Source organism: Odocoileus virginianus, chromosome 4 (assembly GCF_023699985.2).
Source record: "Odocoileus virginianus isolate 20LAN1187 ecotype Illinois chromosome 4, Ovbor_1.2, whole genome shotgun sequence".
In the NCBI taxonomy this organism is placed as follows: Eukaryota; Metazoa; Chordata; class Mammalia; order Artiodactyla; family Cervidae; genus Odocoileus; species Odocoileus virginianus.
Window position 1 is genome coordinate 88,977,361 of NC_069677.1, and position 20,114 is coordinate 88,997,474.

Consider the following 20,114-nt stretch of genomic DNA (forward strand, 5'->3'; position numbering starts at 1 on the left):
GGTGGTCAAGGAGGTGATTGTGGTCTGGGTGAAAAAGAGGATGGTGTTTGGGGACCAAGAGCAGAGATGACAGGGAGGATGGAGAGGGGTTTGCAGAAATCAGCAGGAAACAAATGGTAGGATGTAGAGACTGATTAGATAGGACTGAAGAAGACTAGGAAGAAGAACAGGGCTTTTACGCTGTTTTGGTGAAAGATGTTCGGACAATTAGATGTCTGGGTCTGAGTTCCATGGAGAGGTCTGACTTGGGGTTGAAGGTGGATTTGTAAGTAACCAGGAAATGTGATGGCAAGTTTCATGAGTCAATTTGACTGAGCTAAGAGATGGCAAGGGCTTCCCGGTTGGCCCTAGTGGTAAAGAGCACACCTGCCAATGCAGGAGACATAAGTGATGCGGGTTCAATCCCTGGGTCAGGAAGATCCCCTGGAGGAGGGCATGGCAACTCACTCCAGTATTCTTGCCTGGAGAATCCCACGGACAGAGGCGCTTGGCTACAGTCCACAGGGGTGCAAAGGGCTGGACATGACTGAAGCAACTACGCATGCAAGAGATGATAAAACATTACTTCCGGGTTTGCCTGTGACGGTGTTTCTTGTAGAGATTAGTATTTGGATTGGCAGAATGAATAAAGAAGATAACCTTCACCAAGGCAACTGGGCATCATCCAATCTATTGATGGCCTGATTAGAACACAAAGAGGAAGGGTGAATCTGCTCTCCTTCTTGAGCTTGAAAGTCCATTTACTTCTGCCCTTGGATTATGGAGCTCTTGATTCTCAGGCCTTCAGACTCAGACTTTTGATACCACTGACTTTCCTGGGCCTTGGCTTGTAAGTGGAAGATCAACGGACTTTTCAGCCCCATGTGAGCCAATTCCTATCATTAATATCCACTTCTACATACCTCCATATATCTTATTAGAGAACCCTACCACAGGAAAGAAGTGGTGACCAAAACTGTGAGTGGGTGGGAACATCCACCAGAATTATCGAGACACTGGTCCCATTCTGTGGAGCATGGGTTTGAGCCACTTTTCATAACCCCTGGGAGATGCTATTTCTCTAAAGATGGGGTCATACTGAACCTTTGCTGATATCTCCCTCCACTGTTTATCTCCCTCCATGGGCTCCTGACACAGTTCTCAGAGAGCTCATGGGAATTCAGGATCAGGTTACAACCAACAAGCCAACTGACCCAGATACAATTGAAATAGCACTAGCTGGGGGCAAAATTCTGCTCAAAATCCTGTGAAAAGCAAGAATTCCATTCTTGATTCATGTGGGGAGAGAGCAATTTAGCCAAAATGGTGTGGTGTTCAGGCCCTCTGGCCTCACATTTTGTAAATGATGACTATGTAATGTCTGAGAGCCTTTGTAGCACTGCACATGAGCATCACAAGGTACTTGCTTGGTCACGGGTTGTGTGTGGTGATGTTGTGCCTTGTTACGTCTGCAGCCACGGCTGCTGTACCAGCCAGAAGAGAACAAATGTGTCTGCAGTTCCTCTTCGCGTTTTCTTCTAGCCTCTTAGCTTGCACCTTGTCTACCATGGGTTCAGCAAATGGCACACACAGTGAGGAACAGCGAGAACAATTGGCATAGTGAGCAGGGTCAGTGACACAATGGGGATAGTCGGCAGAATACACAGAAGGTAGAAGAGTCTAAGACTCTACTGGATGGCGGAAGCCAGTGGCCACCATGCAGCATGTGGTACCCGGTGGCCATGGTCCTCTTGGTGTGGGCCCTGGTGGAAGACTGGGAGGCGGTGGACTGGTCACAACACAGCCTTGAGAAGGCATTAAGGTGGTGAACCCCCATTTGCTGGACAGAGTGGCACATACTGCCACTGGTACCATGGGGTGGACTTTCCTGATTGCCTTGAAGGCGAATATGGACGGTGACCTCCATGATGATGCAGAAGTGCACACGCTGCAGAGGCAAGAGGAAGGCTAGAGCATTGCACGTGCATGCTGGAGCAAGAGGTATGTGGCCTTGAGGAACCCACTGCCTTTGACTATGAGGTAAAATGAGGGGTGATGGCAAGGAGCACTGAGACCACCAGTCCCCATCTGGCAGTGATGACTGTCACATGGCAGAAAGTGAAGCGTGAGCAGCCAGTGGTTCAAGGGGGGCATCCCCAAGGGGCCCCCAATGTGACTGAGTTCTTGACATATCGACCATATACTCAGGTAGAGTTGATTGACTTGGGTAAGCAATTTTGGTGAAAGCCAGGGAAACCTTGGCAGCTTGGCTTTTGTGACTCTGGGATACAGGGGTAGGCCCAGCATCTGTGGGGTTTTGTGGGTCCTTACTGAGAGAAGTGGACGGAACAGCATGTGAGATGCCATTTTGAAAGTGTGAAGACCCCAAGGGGGGCCCGAATTGGCGGGGGCCCCATCTGGGTTATGCAGATGCAACAATGGACTGATTTCTGCAAAGGTATACAGTAAAGACTGTGTCTTATGCAGAACATTGTACAGTAGAGGCTGTGTCCTATGATGGAGATTTAGAAGAGTGTACTGAGAAGGCTGTGTCCTATGTAGAACAGTGTACCATGAAGGCTGTATTCAGTGTTGAACAGTGTACCATGAAGGCTGTGTCCTGTGTAGAACAGTGTACCGTGAAGGCTGTGTCCTATGTAGAAGAGTGTACCCTGAAGGTTGTGTCCAATGTAGAATGGTGTACCATGAAGGCTGTGTCTGTGTAGAAGAGTGTACCATGAAGGCTGTGTCCTATGTAGAACACGGTACCATGAAGGCTGTGTCCTGTGTAGAACACTGTACCATGAAGGCTGTGCCCTATGTAGAAGAGAGTTCCATGAAGGCTCTGTAATATGTAGAATGGTGTACTGTAAAGGCTGTGTCCTCTGTAGACAGTGAACCATGAAGGCTGTGTCCTATGTAGACAGTGTACGATGAAGAATGCGTCCTATGTAGAACAGTGTACTGTGAAGACTGTGTCCTATGTAGACAGTGTACCATGAACACTGTGTCCTCTTTAGACAGTGTACTGTGAAGGATGTGTCCTCTGTAGACTGTGTACCGAGAAGGCTGTGTCATCTGGAGACAGTGTACCGAGAAGGCTGTGTCCTATGTAGACAGTGTACCATGAAGGCTGTGTCCTATGTAAAAGAGTGGACTGTGAAGGCTGTGTCATCTGTAGACAGTGTACCGTGAAGGTTGTGTCCTCGGTGGACAGTGTACTGTGAAGGCTATGTCCTCTGTAGACAGTGTATCATGAAGGCTGTGTCTTATGTACACAGTGTACCGTGAAGACTGTGTCCTATGTAGACAGTGTACCATGAAGGCTGTGTCCTCTGTAGACAGTGTACCGTGAAGGCTGTTTTCTCTGTAGACAGTGTACTGTGAAGGCTGTGTGCTACGTAGACAATGTACCGTGAATGCTGTGCCCTCTGTAGAGAGTGTAATTTGAAGGCTGTGTCTTCTGTAGACAGTGTACCGTGAAGGCTGTGTCCTCTGTAGACAGTGTACTGTGAAGGCTGTTTTCTCTGTAGACAGTGTACCGTGAAGGCTGTGTGCTATGTAGACAATGTACCGTGAACGCTGTGCCCTCTGTAGAGAGTGTAATTTGAAGGCTGTGTCTTCTGTAGACAGTGTACCATGAAGGCTGTGTCCTGTGTAGACAGTGTACCATGAAGGCTGTGTCCTTGTTGGACAGTGTACCATGAATGCTGTGTCCTCTGTAGACAGTGTACCATGAAGACTGTGTCCTCTGTAGACAGTGTACGGTGAAGGCTGTGTCCTCTGTAGACAGTGTACCATAAAGAATGTGTCCTCTGTAGACAGCGTACTGTGAAGGCTGTGTCCTAAGCAGACAGTGTACCATGAAGACTGTGTCCTATGTAGAATAGTGTACAATGAAGGCTGTGTCCTGTGTAGAATGATATCCTGCAAAGGCTGTGTCCTATGTAGAACACTGTACCATGAAGGCTGTGTCCTATGTAGACTATGTACTGTGAAGGCTGTGTCCTATGTACAACAGTGTACTGTGAAGGCTGTGTGCTATGTAGACAATGTACCGTGAATGCTGCGCCCTCTGTAGAGAGTGTAATTTGAAGGCTGTGTCTTCTGTAGACAGTGTACCGAGAAGGCTGTGTCCTCTGTAGACAGTGCACCGTGAAGGCTGTGTCCTATATAGACAGTGTAACGTGAAGGCTGTGTCCTATATAAAAGAGTGTACTGTGAAGGCTGTGTCCCATGTAGACAGTGTACCGTGAAGGCTGTGTCCTCGGTGAACAGTGTACTGTGAAGGCTGTGTCCTTTGTAGACAGTGAACTGTGATGGCTGTGTCCTATGTAGACAGTGTACCATGAAGGCTGTGTCCTCAGTGGACACTGTACCGTGAAGGCTGTGTCCGATGTAGAGAGTGCACTGTGACAGCTGTGTCCTATGTAGAACAGTGTACTGAGAAGCTGTGTCCTCTGTAGACAGTGTACCGTGAAGGCTGTGTCCTCTGTGGACAGTGTACCGTGAAGGCAGTGTCCTCTGTAGACAGTGTACCGTGAACGCTGTGTCCTCTGTAGAGAGTGTACTGTGAAGGCTGTGTCCTCTGTAGACAGTGTACCGTGAAGGCTGTTTTCTCTGTAGACAGTGTACCGTGAAGGCTGTGTGCTATGTAGACAATGTACCATGAATGCTGCGCCCTCTGTAGAGAGTGTAATTTGAAGGCTGTGTCCTCTGTAGACAGTGTACCGTGAAGGCTGTGTCCTCTGTAGAGAGTGTACTGTGAAGGCTGTGTCCTCTGTAGACAGTGTACCGTGAAGGCTGTGTCCTGTGTAGACAGTGTACCGTGAAGGCTGTGTCCTTGTTGGACAGTGTACCATGAATGCTATGTCCTCTGTAGACAGTGTACCATGAAGACTGTGTCCTCCGTAGACAGTGTACGGTGAAGGCTGTGTCCTCTGTAGACAGTGTACCATAAAGAATGTGTCCTCTGTAGACAGCGTACTGTGAAGGCTGTGTCCTAAGTAGACAGTGTACCATGAAGGCTGTGTCCTATGTAGAATAGTGTACAATGAAGGCTGTGTCCTGTGTAGAATGATATCCTGCAAAGGCTGTGTCCTATGTAGAACACTGTACCATGAAGACTGTGTCCTATGTAGAACACGGTACCATGAAGGCTGTATCCTGTGTAGAATACTGTACCATGAAGGCTGTGTCCTATGTAGAACACGGTACCATGAAGGCTGTAACCTGTGTAGAACACTGTACCATGAAGGATGTGTCCTATGTAGAACATGGTACCATGAAGTCTGTATCCTGTGTAGAACACTGTACCATGAAGGATGTGTCCTATGTTGAAGCGTGTACTGTGAAGGCTGTGTCTTCTGTAGACACTGTACTGTGAAATCTGTGCCCTACGTAGAAGAGTGTACCTTGAAGGCTCTGTCCAGTGTTGAACGGTGTACTGTAAAGTCTGTGTCCTCTGTAGACAGTGAACCGTGAAGGCTGTGTCCTATGTATGCAGTTTACAGTGAAGAATGTGTCCTATGTAGAACAGTGTAACATGAAGACTGTGTCCCATGTAGACAGTGTACTGAGAAGGCTGTGTCCTCTATAGACAGTGTATTGTGACGGCTATGTCCTATGCAGACAGTGTACTGTGAAGGCTGTGTCCTATGAACACAGTGTACCGTGAAGGCTGTGTCTTATGTATACAGTGTACCTTGAAGACTGTGTCCTATGTAGACAGTGTACAGTGAAGGCTGTGTCCTATGTAGACCGTGTACCGTAAGGCTATGTCCTGTGTAGACAGTGTACTGTGAAGGCTGTGTCCTATATATACAGTTTACAGTGAAGAATGTATCCTATGTAGAACAGTGTAACGTGAAGGCTGTGTCCTATGTAGACCGTGTACCGTAAGGCTATGTCCTGTGTAGACAGTGTACCGTGAAGGCTGTGTCCTATATATACAGTTTACAGTGAAGAATGTATCCTATGTAGAACAGTGTAACGTGAAGACTATGTCCCATGTAGACAGTGTACTGAGAAGGCTGTGTCCTATATAGACAGTGTATTGTGAGGGCTGTGTCCTATGCAGACAGTGGACTGTGAAGGCTGTGTCCTATGCAGACAGTGTACTGTGAAGGCTGTGTCCTATGTAGCCACTGTACCGTAAGGCTGTGTCCTATGTAGAGAGTGTACCGTGAAGGCTGTGTCCTATGTATACAGTGTACCTTGAAGACTGTGTCCTATGTAGACAGTGTACCGTGAAGGCTGTGTCCTCTGTAGACAGTGTACCATGAAGGCTGTGTCCTCTGTGGAGAGTGTACTGTGAAGGCTGTGTCCTATGCAGACAGTGTATTGTGAAGGCTGTGTCCTATGCAGACAGTGTACTGTGAAGTCTGTGTGCTCTATAGACAGTGTACCATAAGCGCTGTTTCCTATGTAGACAGTGTACCGTGAAGGCTGTGTCCTCTGTAGACAGTGTACTGTGAAGGCTGTGTCCTCTGTAGACAGTGTACCGTGAAGGCTGTGTCCTATGTAGACAGTGTACTGTGAAGGCTGTGTCCTCTGTAGACAGTGTACCGTGAAGGCTGTGTCCTCTGTAGACAGTGTACCATGAAGGCCGTGTCCTATGGAGACAGTGTACCGTGAAGGCTGTGTCCCATTTAGACCGTGTACTGTGAAGTCTGTGACCTGTGTAGACTGTACTGTGAAGTCTGTGTCCTGTATAGACAGTGTACTGTGAAGGCTGTGTCCTATGTAGACAGTGTACTGTCAATGAAGGCTGTGTCCCATGTAGAACAGTGTACTGTGTAGGTTGTGTCCTGTATAGAACAATATACTATGGAGGCTGTGTCCAATGTAGAATATTGTACCATGAATGTTGTGTCCCTTGTAGACAGTGTACTGTGAATGAAGGCTGTGTCCTATGTAGAACAGTATACTATGAAGGCTGTATCCTATGTAGACAGTGTACTGTGAAGGCTGTGTCCCCTGTAGACTCTACTGTGAAGGCTGTGTCCTCTGTAGACAGTGTACCGTGAAGGCTGTGTCCTAGGTAGAACAGTGTACTGTGAATGAAGGCTGTGTCCTATATAGACAGTGTACCGTGAAGGCTGTGTCCTATGTAGACAGTGTACTGTGAATGATGGCTGTGTCCTGTGTAGACAGTGTTTCGTGAAGGCTGTGTCCTATGTAGACAGTGTACTGTGAATGAAGGCTGTGTCCTATGTAGAACAGTGTACTATAAAGGCTATGTCCTATGATGTAGACAATGCACTGTGAAGGCTGTGTCCTCAGATATAGAAAACTGATCATATGAATGAGCTGTGAATGCCTTAAAAAACAACCCCCCTCCTTGAAGGGGTGGGCCTGGCACGTGTGGTTCCATAGTGATAAAATTCCACAGCAGTGGAGTTGCCTCTGCAGAGGGTTTCCTGCACTCTCAGAAGGACAGACAGTGGACTGGACTTGGCCATGGCAGATGAAGGCACTCCACATGGAGTGGGTGGCCCTTCTAACCCCGTGAGGGCAAGGACTGCAACATGCATTCCAGATGATGCCTGGCATTGAGTTTTGCTATGTGTTGGGGATATAACTGCTGTTGCGGGATGTGTGTTCAACTGGTGGCATTGTGTGCTAGGGGGAGGCTACAGAGGGCAGAACCTACATAATCCATGGGACAAGAGACCCTGAAGGGGTGGAGTGTGGGGAGAGAGAAAATTAGCCAAGATGGCACGTTCAGGCTCTCACCCCATGTTTCGTAAATAATGACTATGTAACAGCTGAGATCATTTATAGCATTGTGCATGCATGTCACAGACAGATTCTTTACCTGTGAATAAAGAATCTGCCTGCAATGCAGGAGACCCAGGTTTGATCCCCGGATCAGAAGGGAATGGCAACCCACTCCAGTATTTTTGCTTGGAGAATCCCATGGACAGAAGAGCCTGGCAGGCTACAGTCCATGGGGTTGCAAAGAGTCGGACACGACTGAGCGACTTTCACTTCACTTCATGCATGCCACAAGGTACTCGCTTGGTCACAGGTTGTGTGTGGTGATGTTGTGTTACGTACCAGCCAGAAGGGAATAAATGCGTCTGCAGTTCCCATAGCTCCTAGCATTTTCTTCCGGCCTCTCAGCTCCCGTCTTGCCTACCATGGGTTCAGCGAATAGTGTACACAGTGAGATACAGCAAGACAACTAGCACCACAAGCAGGATGAAGAGCAATACAATTCACCTTTGGCTAGACTACAATCTACAGAATACTTAGGGCTAAAACACTGCCTTTACTGAAACCATTAACAAGCATGTGGTAGGTTGGGTTCCCTCAAGGCAGAGTCTAGACAAGAATTTGTGCAACAAGTTTATTGAGGAGAGGATCCCTGGAATCACTGGTCGAGGGGCAGGGAGGTGAGACAGGGAGCCAGGTAGAGCTGTGAATGAGCAAGTGGGTTAACGTTCTGGGCAGCTGGAGCTCATCCCCTTGGGCACCTTGAGAAGAACATAAAGATCAGACCTCAAGAGTGGCCTCCCCCAAGGTGTGAGAAGCCTGAGGATACTTATTCACCAGCTTTCATCAGTTACTGGGTAAGCAGTTGCTCCCAGAGTGAGTCAACCATGCTCCCAAGGCCAGAGAAAAGCCTCAAGGCCTCCACAGGGGTTTGACATAAGAAGCCTGCAGCTAGCACTGAAACACCAAATGCAGAAGGGACACGCATAAGGCTCTGATATCCTCTGCCAGCCAGCGGAGAAGAGAAAAGCCTGGGCATTAGGGAAATCTACTAGAACACAAAACACCATCTGCCCAGAGAAATGCACACACAAATGTGATTGATCACAGCGTTGTCCACACCTACTGACTTATGGTGAGGTGGGGTACCGAAAGATAGCACATAGACCATTTGATGCCCTGGGGTATTTTTTTTCCCACCAAACAAAAACTGCCAAATATGACTCTCACTCACCCAGGATCTTCAAAGTTCTATTGTATTTGGACTCATGCAATGGAGAATTTCAGTCACAACATCTTGCCAGACATTCATCGAGTTGTTTTTAAAGGGCTCAATAAGTGATTAGCTTATGGGTTTTCAAGCCAACACAAATGCCTTTGCCAAATAACTCTGACAAAATCTTTCCCCTCTAAAGTTTAGGATACAGTACTTAAAGCATTGCAAAAACATGTTTGAGTCAAATAAATACCCCATCCTTAACTATAAATGGCTAAAGAATCATGAAATGTATACATATTATCTCTTTGTGATTTGAGGGGAATGCTAAGGCTTGAGACAGAGTTGGTTTGGGTGCTTTATTTTTCTTGCCTCCTCTCCATCTTTTGAGCATTTGGGGGAAAACTTTCTTTTCATGGAAAAATTAAATCAGCAAATTTCCTGAGGTTTGCTGTTTAGAATCATAAAAAGTGTTAGCTTTTAGGGTTATCTCAGTCAATCAAAATGACTCATAAAGGTAAGATTTAGAATCTTTCTTCTTCAGCAAAAGACATAAGCAAGAGGTGATCCCGCTTCTCCTGTCTGGATTTTCTAAGTACAACTGCTCCAGATTTACATGAAAAGGGTCCATCAGCCAGACTTTCACTAAAATTGCAAAATGACTTAGTCATTTATTTATCAAATATTTCTTGAGTACCGACTAAGCGCCAGGTACTGTGGGAAACATAGCGGTTATAACACAGGAGACCTTTCTTTCTGTGCATTCCTTATGTTAGCCAAACAGTATCCATTTTTATTCATGGTATCTTCATCCAGATTTCCCTGTCAGCACCTTAGGGTCACCCCAAGAAAAGACAAGTTTGGAATGAGGGTGAGGAATCTGGAAAAGGAGGGAGACCAAATCTTTCTAACCACTATTTCTTCATTGAAAAAGTCTAGCCTTAACTGTTCTACAAAGCATCCTGTACGCCTTCTAAATTTTCCATTCCCTTGAAGAACTGAAGGGTGCTTTATAGGCCTTTAATTTAAAATTCTGAAAATGTAAACCTAATGCCTTTCTGCTGAAAGTAGAAAGATATTTTTGCTATCACAAAACCATTATCCAAAGACACTAAAACAGTGAGTGCATTTTTCAGTCTTCGACCTGCAGGCACCACTGGACTTTTCTAGAAAATTTCCTCTAACTTGTAAAGCAAAAGAGGCAAAGAGACAGAATGAATTAGAACAGCCACAACTCCCAAACAGCTCTTTCGGGATGGCAGCATGCCTGAGTGACTGGTCTTTCCCTAAATGATCTCTACCAACTGGAACACTTCCAGGTGGAAAAGGGAGACTACAACGTTGAGTGAGTTATGCATGTCTATGAATCATGTTACAATCATCTTACACTCCATGGCAACAAGGTATTTCAGTGAGATCAAAATACGGACTAAAATTGGGCTCAATGATAAATGAATTATTGGGCACACTTTTAGGGGTCTTGACCCTTACGAATTACCACAACCATCACTATCACCCTTGTTTATTGATCACGTGTGTCTGGCATTTTATAAGGATCTTTTTTCTTTTCCTCACATATCCCTGTGAGGCATGTAGGTAGCATGCTCCCTGTGACAGGTGAGAAAAGATTCAGAGAGATTAAGCGGCTGTCCAAGCTCTTCTATGGGCTTCCCTGGTGGTTCAGATGGTAAAGAATTCACCTGCAATGCTGGAGACCTGGGTTCAATCCCTGGTTGGGAAGATCCCCTGGAGAAGGGAAAAGCTACCCACTCCAGTATTTTGACCTGGAGAATTCCATGGACTATACAGTCCATGGGATAGCAAAGAGTTAGACACACGACTGAATGACTTTCACTTCACTTCAAGCTCTTCTATAATTTGAATATAGATTCTTTTCAGAGCAAAGCTAATCCACTTCCTACTTTAAATAGCAATGACAAGAAAGAACAAAAAGGTCAGGACAAGAGAAAAAAGTTTTGGCCAACTTTTGATCATCCTGAAGAAGTCTTATATTCATGACATTTATAAAAGAAGAAGCATAGAAAAATCTTCATACTTATTTCTTGGGACTGTAAGAGTGAGTGATTTTTGGTTACAAATACACCCTCATTAGCTGGGACCACTTTTATTTACTTGTAGATTGTATACCTGACAATAGTATATTTTTGAGAAATTCCGTGGACAGTAGATATTTACTGTCAAGGAATATATTTTCAGTCATTTTTAATACAATTGTATTAGCAGGACTACATAGAATACCGTGTATATAGAGGCATAATGCACCAACTTTTATCCACAGTGCTTATAATCTGACTTTTGTTTGGTGTCTTAATTAGTCACTCTTGGCACTCTCCATGTAAATAGATTAAGAAAAAATTCATTCTTGATAAACATTCCAAATATCCAAACTTTCTTGCAGTTTGGACTATCTGAAGGGGATGTGAAAAGTGCAAGTTGCAAGTATGTTATGTTTAACAACGGGTTTTTTTGAGAATTGTTTCACAAGAAGATTTAGTAAAAGTAGATGATTTTTCTTACTACAGAAAAGGTTAAAGATGATTCTTCAAGGAGTGCTTCCCATGAAGTTTTTTATGTACACCATAAAATTTGATTTCACATGGCACGGCGTCCTTTTGGACAGTTTTCTAACCTGGACTTTTGAGTAAAAGATAAGCTTCCCTTTCAGGTTTCCTTTGCACTTCTAATATTTTGGAATAAAATGTGGGAGGAGGGAGAAAGCTGATAGCTTCCTTTATGAAGGAAAACTTTTAAGGTCACCTATGTATTAGACAATGCCATGCTGGAAAGTTTTGTCTTAAAATAGTACTCATCAAATAGATCCTTTTAAAAAAGCAGTGTAACTGCGGATTCGGTAACTGCAGAAATTCTTAATGAAAGACTTGTAATAGCTTTCCTGTCTTAAGTCTCATGATTTTTACAGACACCTCAGCTATTGCTAATCAACATTACCACCCTAGTCCCCTATGGAAACCTTTCCTCCAACTGACAAAGACCACCTTTAATATCTCCATAGATTAGACTTCTAAAAAGAGAAATGAGAAATCTTTATCACAAAATGACACAGAAGAAAATAAATCACTTCGTAGGGCCAATATTTTCCCTCTTCCCGCCTGCCTGCCCTTACCCGCCCCGTTGACATCATTTGCACAGTTGAGCTGAGCCAGCTAGCTGAGGATCCACTCACTGTAGAATGTTACTGGGCATTCATAAAAGGGCGGATTTTCCCCATCTTCTCTCCTCCCTTCAATCAGCAATAAAACTTCAGGCAGCTTTAATGAATCTGGGTGACTGCAGGAGCAAACGTACATGCTGGGTCTGGACGGGCTTGGAAGGGACTTTTGACCCCGGCTGGTTACAACCTCATCCATCCATTCCCCGTGCGGTCCCGGGTGCCTGCCACACTCCAGACCTTGTGTTGGGAGTGGGGACACCGTTAGTGAGTGGGGGCAGTCGTGGGGTGCGGGACAGGGTGCCGGGTGCCGAGAGCGACCCGAGGGTGCTGTGCGCTCTCCAAGGGGAGGATGCGAGAAAAAGTCGCAGCGAGGGCAGCGAATGCTGCCTGGAGGAGGGGAAACAGAAGCGGCGGGTTTGAGCTTCTTACACTCCTTCATTCCTTTCCCGGGTCCTCACGCAGCACCCTCCATCCTGCGCGTCCCTTCCCTGCATCCTCTGACCACTTGCCAACCTAGTTTTGGCTCTGGTCGGTCCGGCTAACGGCGGCTCCAGCACTTACCTCGGGGAAACGTCCTCGCGGTCCCCGGCCCTTCCGGAGCCCGGGCAGATCTCGCAGCGCGCGGAGCAGAGCGCAAGGCACCGCCGGGAGCGCAGTGCCCAGTGCCCCGCGCCGGGGAGACCCGCGGTGACCGGGGAGACGCTGGAAGGGAGGAGGCGGCGCGGACAGCCTCTGGCCTCCCGGTGTCCCGCAGGCGGGCGTTAGCTCCCAACCCCTCTTCGCTGCTATATAAACGCTTCTCCCCGCCCCGAGCCGACCCTTCCCCGCCCCGGCGGCCCCGGCCCAGCGCGCTTCCCCGAGGAAGGGGGCTCAGCCGCAGGAAGGGAATGGAAGCCGTTGAGGGGTTCCTGGGGCAGTCACTGCCCCGCCGACCTCTCCCCTCCGTGAAACCTCTGCCCTCGGCTGCAGACCCGGGAAGAAGCTGAGGTCGGAGAAGTTGGGGTGTTGGAGGTGCGCGCCTTCTCTGCGCCCGCCAGATGCGCAGGGTGGTGGAAACTGCCCCAACTTGCCTGTGAACGGAGATCAGACCCTGCGCACCCCGTGATGGAGGTCAAGCGTCCTCGGAGGTCCCCACTTGTAATTCAGGGTCCAAAGCAGAGTATTTCTGACTCTCTCATCCACTGCCTGTCCATTCATTTGTCTATCCATGCATTCATTTTACAAATGTCTGCGCACCTATTAAGTGTTGCTATTAGGTGCTTGGGATGCAAAACCAAGTCGGGCTCTCAGTTCTCAGTCTCACTGCGGGACAAGTGGAAACAGGAACCGGGGTGGTATTTGCTAGCGCGGTAAGTGAGGCCAGGAGAACAGAGAAGAAGGGATCCTAATTCAAGTCTTGCAGGGCCAAAAGACTCTTCCCAAAGGAAATGAAGCTCAAGCTGAAATCTAAAGAGTGAGATAGGCATGAAAGCAGGTGTAGGGAAGGAAATTAGCTAAGATGTCGGTGGTCAAGCTCTCTTGACCCACTGGCCCCTCTGCTCTTGCCCCACATTTTGTGAATAATGATTATGCAACAGCTGAGATCACATATAGCCCTGTGCATGCACCTCAGAAGGTACTTGTTTGGCCACGGGCTATTTGTTTGGTAAGTATATATAAGCTTCCCCTGGAAAAGTCCTGGAGGGTTGTGTGTGGTTATGTTGTATTATATTATGTCTGCAGCTACTGGCTGCGGCCCCAGGGAGGAGAGAATAAATGTGTCCGCGGTTCCTAGGACTCTTTGCGTTTTCTTCCAGCCTCTTAGCGTGCACCTTGCCTTCCATGGGTTCAATGAACAGTGCGCACAGTGAGATACAATGAGACAATTGGCACTGTTAGCAGGATCAGTGACACCGCAGGGAAAAGAGAGTTCCAGACAAATGAATCAACAGCAGCAAAGACTGGAAGACAGACTTCTGCTTCCACTGTCCCTCTACACGGTAACTAAGAGTGTTTTTAAAACTTGACTATTTAGTGTTATACTAAGTAAATAAAAAATTTAAACCTGAAGAAAGACAAATTTGGAAGTGGTAGAATTGGAATTGAACACAGGCAGTCTAGACTAGGGGGTGCTTGTGTAGCGTGGAGTGTCAACTTGACAAGTTGATGAGTTCAAAGCAGAGATGGTTCCCATAGAACAAGGATTCCTTTGGAGTCTGGGGCATAACTTCAAGACTCGGACCATCACCAACTGTAATTTTGGCCTGATCATTAATATTAGCTTGTTCCCCCATGAAATATAAATAAAGACACTTACTCATGCCCCTCACTGCTTTTCTGGGCGCCTGATGTCCTCTGCTAGTGATCACAAGTTGTTTTGTGGAGTTTGCTCAGCGTTCAAATGTTCTTTCGATGAATTTGTAGGGAAGAAAGTGGTCTGACAGGCTTGGCAGAGCCAAGATAGGTGACTATGGAATGGAGACTCTTCTGTGCATCCCTTGGCTTTGGTGCAAAGTAGACTGAGATAACATTGGAACACACACACACACATAAACATCGGAACCTTCAAATTATTGTTGTTTTTACCTAAAATGACTAAAATTAATTCAATTTTTCATATTCTTCCAGAGCATTAATATTATTAAACTACACTTCAAAACTCAAGTTTACGTTCTTCATTTCAGGATCATTATTGAAAGAGGCAGATGTAGTTCCTGCTAGCAGGGTTTCTAACCAATAGCCAACTCCCTGAAGTTGTGAAAGTATACCACACATACAAACAATGCCCATTTTATTATACCAACATAGGAAATACCTGTCTGATAGAATGGCTTCTGCAGTTCAGAAGTCTCTGACTCATGATCTAGCCAGAACCAATGATCATGTCAGATCAATAATGTGAAGACTTGATAGCATTGCCTTGACAACAAGTCAAGTCCCCTCAACACATTGTTTTGGGGTCTCTCAAAACACTGTTTTATGTCCCCTGGATCTTTTGATGCCCAAACCAATTTTACAACTGGATAAAACTTTGGCCAGCACCCAAAGAATAATGCTTCTTTTTACTTAAACTAGAGCAAAAAGGCAGAGAAGGAAGAAAGATCTTGTAAATGCAGGTGGTTGCCTAAAATGACCCCAATTTTCCCATTGTGCAACCCTTAATTTCTGAACCAGAGAAATAATGAGCAACTGGCCAGTTCTCTTTGCTGTATTTCCAGAGCTTTTTGAGGAACATCTGTAACTTCCATGGAAATATGGGTAGCATATGTGCTTGAATGGGTTTTTGATGCCTGTGACAGCCTCATCAAATTAGTCATGAATTTCATTAGAAAACATGGACAACTCTTAACCTAATCCATACTTATAGGTGGTCTACCATAACAATGATGAGATTCTGGGAACGCTGTACATTCATAGTTCAGCCTTTGGGAGAAAATCAATGTCTTTTCCATTAGCTTGGGAATATCCAGGTCTACTTCTCTCATAAATCCAGGACTCAATCCAGGTAGACTTTCACAGCTTAAACCCTCAAGCTACTAAAATTATCTTCTATTAGACCTTCCAAAGTCAAGCCATCTCCTTACCCACTCCACCCCACCTGATTCATACCAATCCATCTTTCATTCTTCTGATAGAGGGATCTTTCTAAACCACACGTCTGTTTAATCACTTTGCTGACTTAATATCCTAAAGGACTCCTCACTGCCTGTAGATTAGAACCCAAACTCAGGGCCCTTTATGTCTATTCCTATTCTTCTTTCTGGCTTCTGTATTGCCCTTCTGCCCTCTTTCCACCACTATTTATGAAGTCTGGTGTCCTAGAATTGGTCACCATTGCTTGATCTCATGTTGCTTTCATGTTTCCTTCTCATAGACATGGCTGCTTCCTCTGTGTTTATTTACTCATTGATTCAACAAAATATGCATTGAATACTTCCATGGGTCAGGCACTCCAAAGGGTTGGAATCATTTTTTTTTCCATTTATTTTCATTAGTTGGAGGCTAACTACTTTACAATATTGTAGTGGTTTTTGTCATACATTGACATGAATCAGCCATGGATTTACATGTATTCCCCGTCCCGATCCCCCCTCCCACCTCCCTCTCCACCCGATTCCTCTGGGTCTTGCCAGCCTGGGCTGGTGATCTGTTTCACCCTGATAATATACATGTTTCAATGCTGTTCTCTCGAAACATCCCACCCTCGCCTTCTCCCACAGAGTCCAAAATTCTGTTCTGTACATCTGTGTCTCTTTTTCTGTTTTGCATGTAGGTTTATTGTTATCATCTTTCTAAATTCCATATATATGTGTTAGCATACTATATTGGTCTTTATCTTTCTGGCTTACTTCACTCTGTATAATGAGCTCCAGTTTCATCCATCTCATTAAAACTGATCCAAATGAATTCTTTTTAATGGCTGAGTAATATTCCATGGTGTATATATACCACAGCTTCCTTATCCATTCGTCTGCTGATGGGCATCTAGGTTGCTTCCATGTCCTGGCTATTATAAACAGTGCTGCGATGAACATTGGGGTGCACGTGTCTCTTTCAGATGCCATGATCTTTGTTTTTTTGAATGTTGAGTTTTAAGCCAGCTTTTTCACTTTCGTCTTTTACCTTCATCAAGAGGCTCTTTAGTTCCTCTTCACTTTCTGCCATAAGGGTGGTGTCATCCGCATATCTGAGGTTATTGATGTTTCTCCCAGCAATCTTGATTAAAGCATGTGTTTCATTTAGCCCATCATTTCTCATGATGTACTCTGCATATAAGTTAAACAAGCAGGGTGACAATATACAGCCTTGACGTACTCCTTTCCCAATTTGGAACCAATCTATTCCATGTCCAGCTCTAACTGTTGCTTCTTGATCTCCATACCGATTGCTCAGGAAGCAGGTGAGGTGGTCTGGTATCCCCACCTAGTGACTCATCTCCAATACAAGGCTCAGAGATCCTAAATGTGGAGACCATAGCTAATCACATCCTAGTGCCTAAGGCTGTATCTACCGCATAGTAGGAATTTAAAATGTGTTTGTCAAATAGATCTCAGTAAAAGAAGTAAGATGCCTGCATTCCATATATTAGCTTAATGTATGATGAAAGATACAGATTATCATTATAAGAATATTGGAGCTTCAATTTCAGCATCCATCCTTCAAATGAATATTCAGGACTGATTTCCTTTAGGATGGACTGATTGGATCTCCTTGCTGTCCAAGGGACTGTCAAGGGTCTTCTCCAACACCACAGTTCAAAAGCATCAATACTCAGGTGCTCACCCTTCTTTATGGTCCAACTCTCACATCCATACATGGTTACTGGAAAAATCATAGCTTTAACTAGATAGACCTTTGTTGGCAAAGTAACATCTCTGCTTTTAAATGCATTGTCTAAGTTTGTTGTAGTTTTTCTTCCAAGGAGTAAGCATCTTTGAATTTTGTGGCTGCAGTCACCATCTGCAGTGGTTTTGGAGCCCAAGAAAATAAAGTCTCTCATTGTTTCCATTGTTTCCCCATATATTTGCCATGAAGTGACGGGACCAGATTCAATGCAATCCCTATCAAGCTACCAACGGTATTTTTCACAGAACTAGAACAAATAATTTCACAATTTGTATGGAAATACAAAAAACCTCGAATAGCCAAAGTAATCTTGAGAAAGAAGAATGGAACTGGAGGAATCACAGTGTCATCTTTCAGGATTTGAAATAGCTCAACTGGAATTCCATCACCTCCACTAGCTTTGTTCATCGTGATGCTTCCTAAGGTTCACTTGACTTTGGCCTCTAGGATGTCTGGCTCTAGGTGAGTGATCATACCATCACGGCTATCTGGATAATTAAGATCTTTTTTGAATAGTTCTTCCATGTATTCTTGCTACCTTTTCTTAATATTTTCTGCTTCTCTTCTCCAGCTAAGCCCTCTGATTTTCAGATCAGCCAAGGGAGTTTGTGTTACTGATGTCAGACTCCAGGTCTGGGGTGTCTAATATGGGTCTTGAACCCCTCACCCCCCCAGGGAGGATCCCTGAGCCTGTGATATCCCCTCTTCTTTTGTGTCCCCTGCTAGTAAAGTGGGTACAGACCAGATTGCTTTTTCTCCCTATCAGACTCCATGTGGATTCTTCTTCACAGCCTTAGTTGTAGAGAAGCTAACCTGCCAGTGTCCAGAACACTTTCAGTGAAAGTCTCTCTATATATAGCTGCAGTTTTAATGTGTTTATGAGGGGAAGTGAGCCCAGCATCTTCCTATCTGACATTTTGATCTTTCGTGTTGTGTGTGTTCTGACTTCTCCTCTAACGACTGTTCCTCCATCTCGCCCTCTCCCCCAATTCCCTGAGACCCAATAATATTCAATTTAGGCTTATTAATGACCCTATAATGACTTCTCAATGTTCAAGTGAAAGGAAGAGTCACACATCTCTCACTTTAAATAAAAAACTAGAAAAGATAAAAGTCACTGAGAAAGGCATGTTGAAAGCTGAAACTGGCTGAAGTCTATGTCTCTTGTGGCAAACAGTGAATCAAGCTGTGAATGCAAAGGAAAAGTTCTTGAAAGAAATGAAAAGTGCTGCTCCGGTGAACACACCATGGTAAGAGAGTAAAATAGCTTTATCACTAATATGGAGAAAGTTTGAGTGATCTGAATAGAAGATCAAACCAGTCACCCCTTTCCCTAAATCAAAGCTTAATCCAGAGCACGGCCCTGACTCTCTTCAATTCTATGAAAGTTGAGAGAAATAAGGTAACTGTAGAAGAAAAGTTTGAAGATATCAGAGGTTGCTTCGTGAGATTTAAAGAATAAAGCTGTCTTCATATATAAAAGTGTAAAATGGAGCAGGAGTACTGATGTAGAAGCTGACGCAAGCTAGAAGATCTAAATAAGATCATTAATAAAGCTGTCTACACTTAACAACAGATTTTTAATATATACAAAGTAGCTTTGTATTGAAAGAAGATGCCACTTAGGACTTTCATAGCTACAGAGGAGAAGTCAATGCTCAGGTTCAAGTTTCAAAGGACAAGCAGACTCTATTGTCAGGGGCTAATGCATCTCGTGATTTATTTTTCTTTTTTTTAAATTTATTTATTTATTTTAATTGGAGGCTAATTACTTTACAATATTGTAGTGGTTTTTGCCATGAATCAGCCATGGATATATATGTGTCCCCCATCTGAACCCTCCCCCCACCTCCCTCCCCATCCCATCCCTCAGGGTCATCCCAGTGCACCAGCCCCGAGCACCCTGTCTCATGCACTGAACCTGGACTGGCGATCTATTTCACATATGGTAATATACATGCATCTGGTGATTTGAAGTTGAAGCCAGTACTCATTTACCATTCCTAAAATCCTTGGACCCCTATGAATTATGCTAAATTTACTCTGACTGTGTTCTATGCGTGGAAGAACAAAGCTTGGATGACAGCACATCTATTAACAACATGGTTTACTGGATGATTTTAGCCCATCACTGAGACCTGTTGCTCAGAAGAAAAGATTCCTTTTAAAGTATGACTGTTCCTTGATAATGCATCTTGTCACTCAAGAGCTCTGGCAGGGATGTGCAATAAGATTCATGTTCTTTTATGCCCAACAACACAACATCCATCCTGCAGCCCATAGACCAAGGAGTAACTTTGACTTTTAAGTCTTATCCTTTAAGAAGTACGTTTTGTAAGGCTAGAGCTGCCATAGATAGTGATTTTTTTTATGAATCTGTGCAAAGTAAATTGATAACATGAAAAGGATCCACCATTCTAGATTTCATCATGATTCAGAAGAACTAAAACCATAAACATTAACAGGAGGTTGAATTTCAACCTTCATGTCTGACCTTGAGGGGATTTAAGAATTCAGCTGAGGGACTGACTGCAGATGTGGTGGAACTAGCATGAGAATTATAATTAAAAGTGGAGCCTGAAGATGTGACTTATCACTGCAAACTCATGATAAAACTTGAATGGATGACGAATTTATTCTTACGGATGAGCAAAGAGAGTGATTTCTGAAGATGGAATCTAT

General features: G+C 44.8%; 1 protein-coding gene across 1 annotated transcript in view; it reads right to left on the bottom strand.

The window, feature by feature from the left end:
• The window catches only part of LOC110143434 (collagen alpha-6(VI) chain), a 154,765-nt gene extending 141,975 nt beyond the window's left edge, over window positions 1–12,790 (bottom strand). The window contains exon 1 of the mRNA XM_070466993.1: window positions 12,669–12,790. The gene's annotated coding sequence lies outside the window, so the exon portion shown is untranslated. The remainder of the gene's footprint in view (window positions 1–12,668) is intronic.
• Between the last annotated feature and the right edge of the window lie 7,324 nt (window positions 12,791–20,114).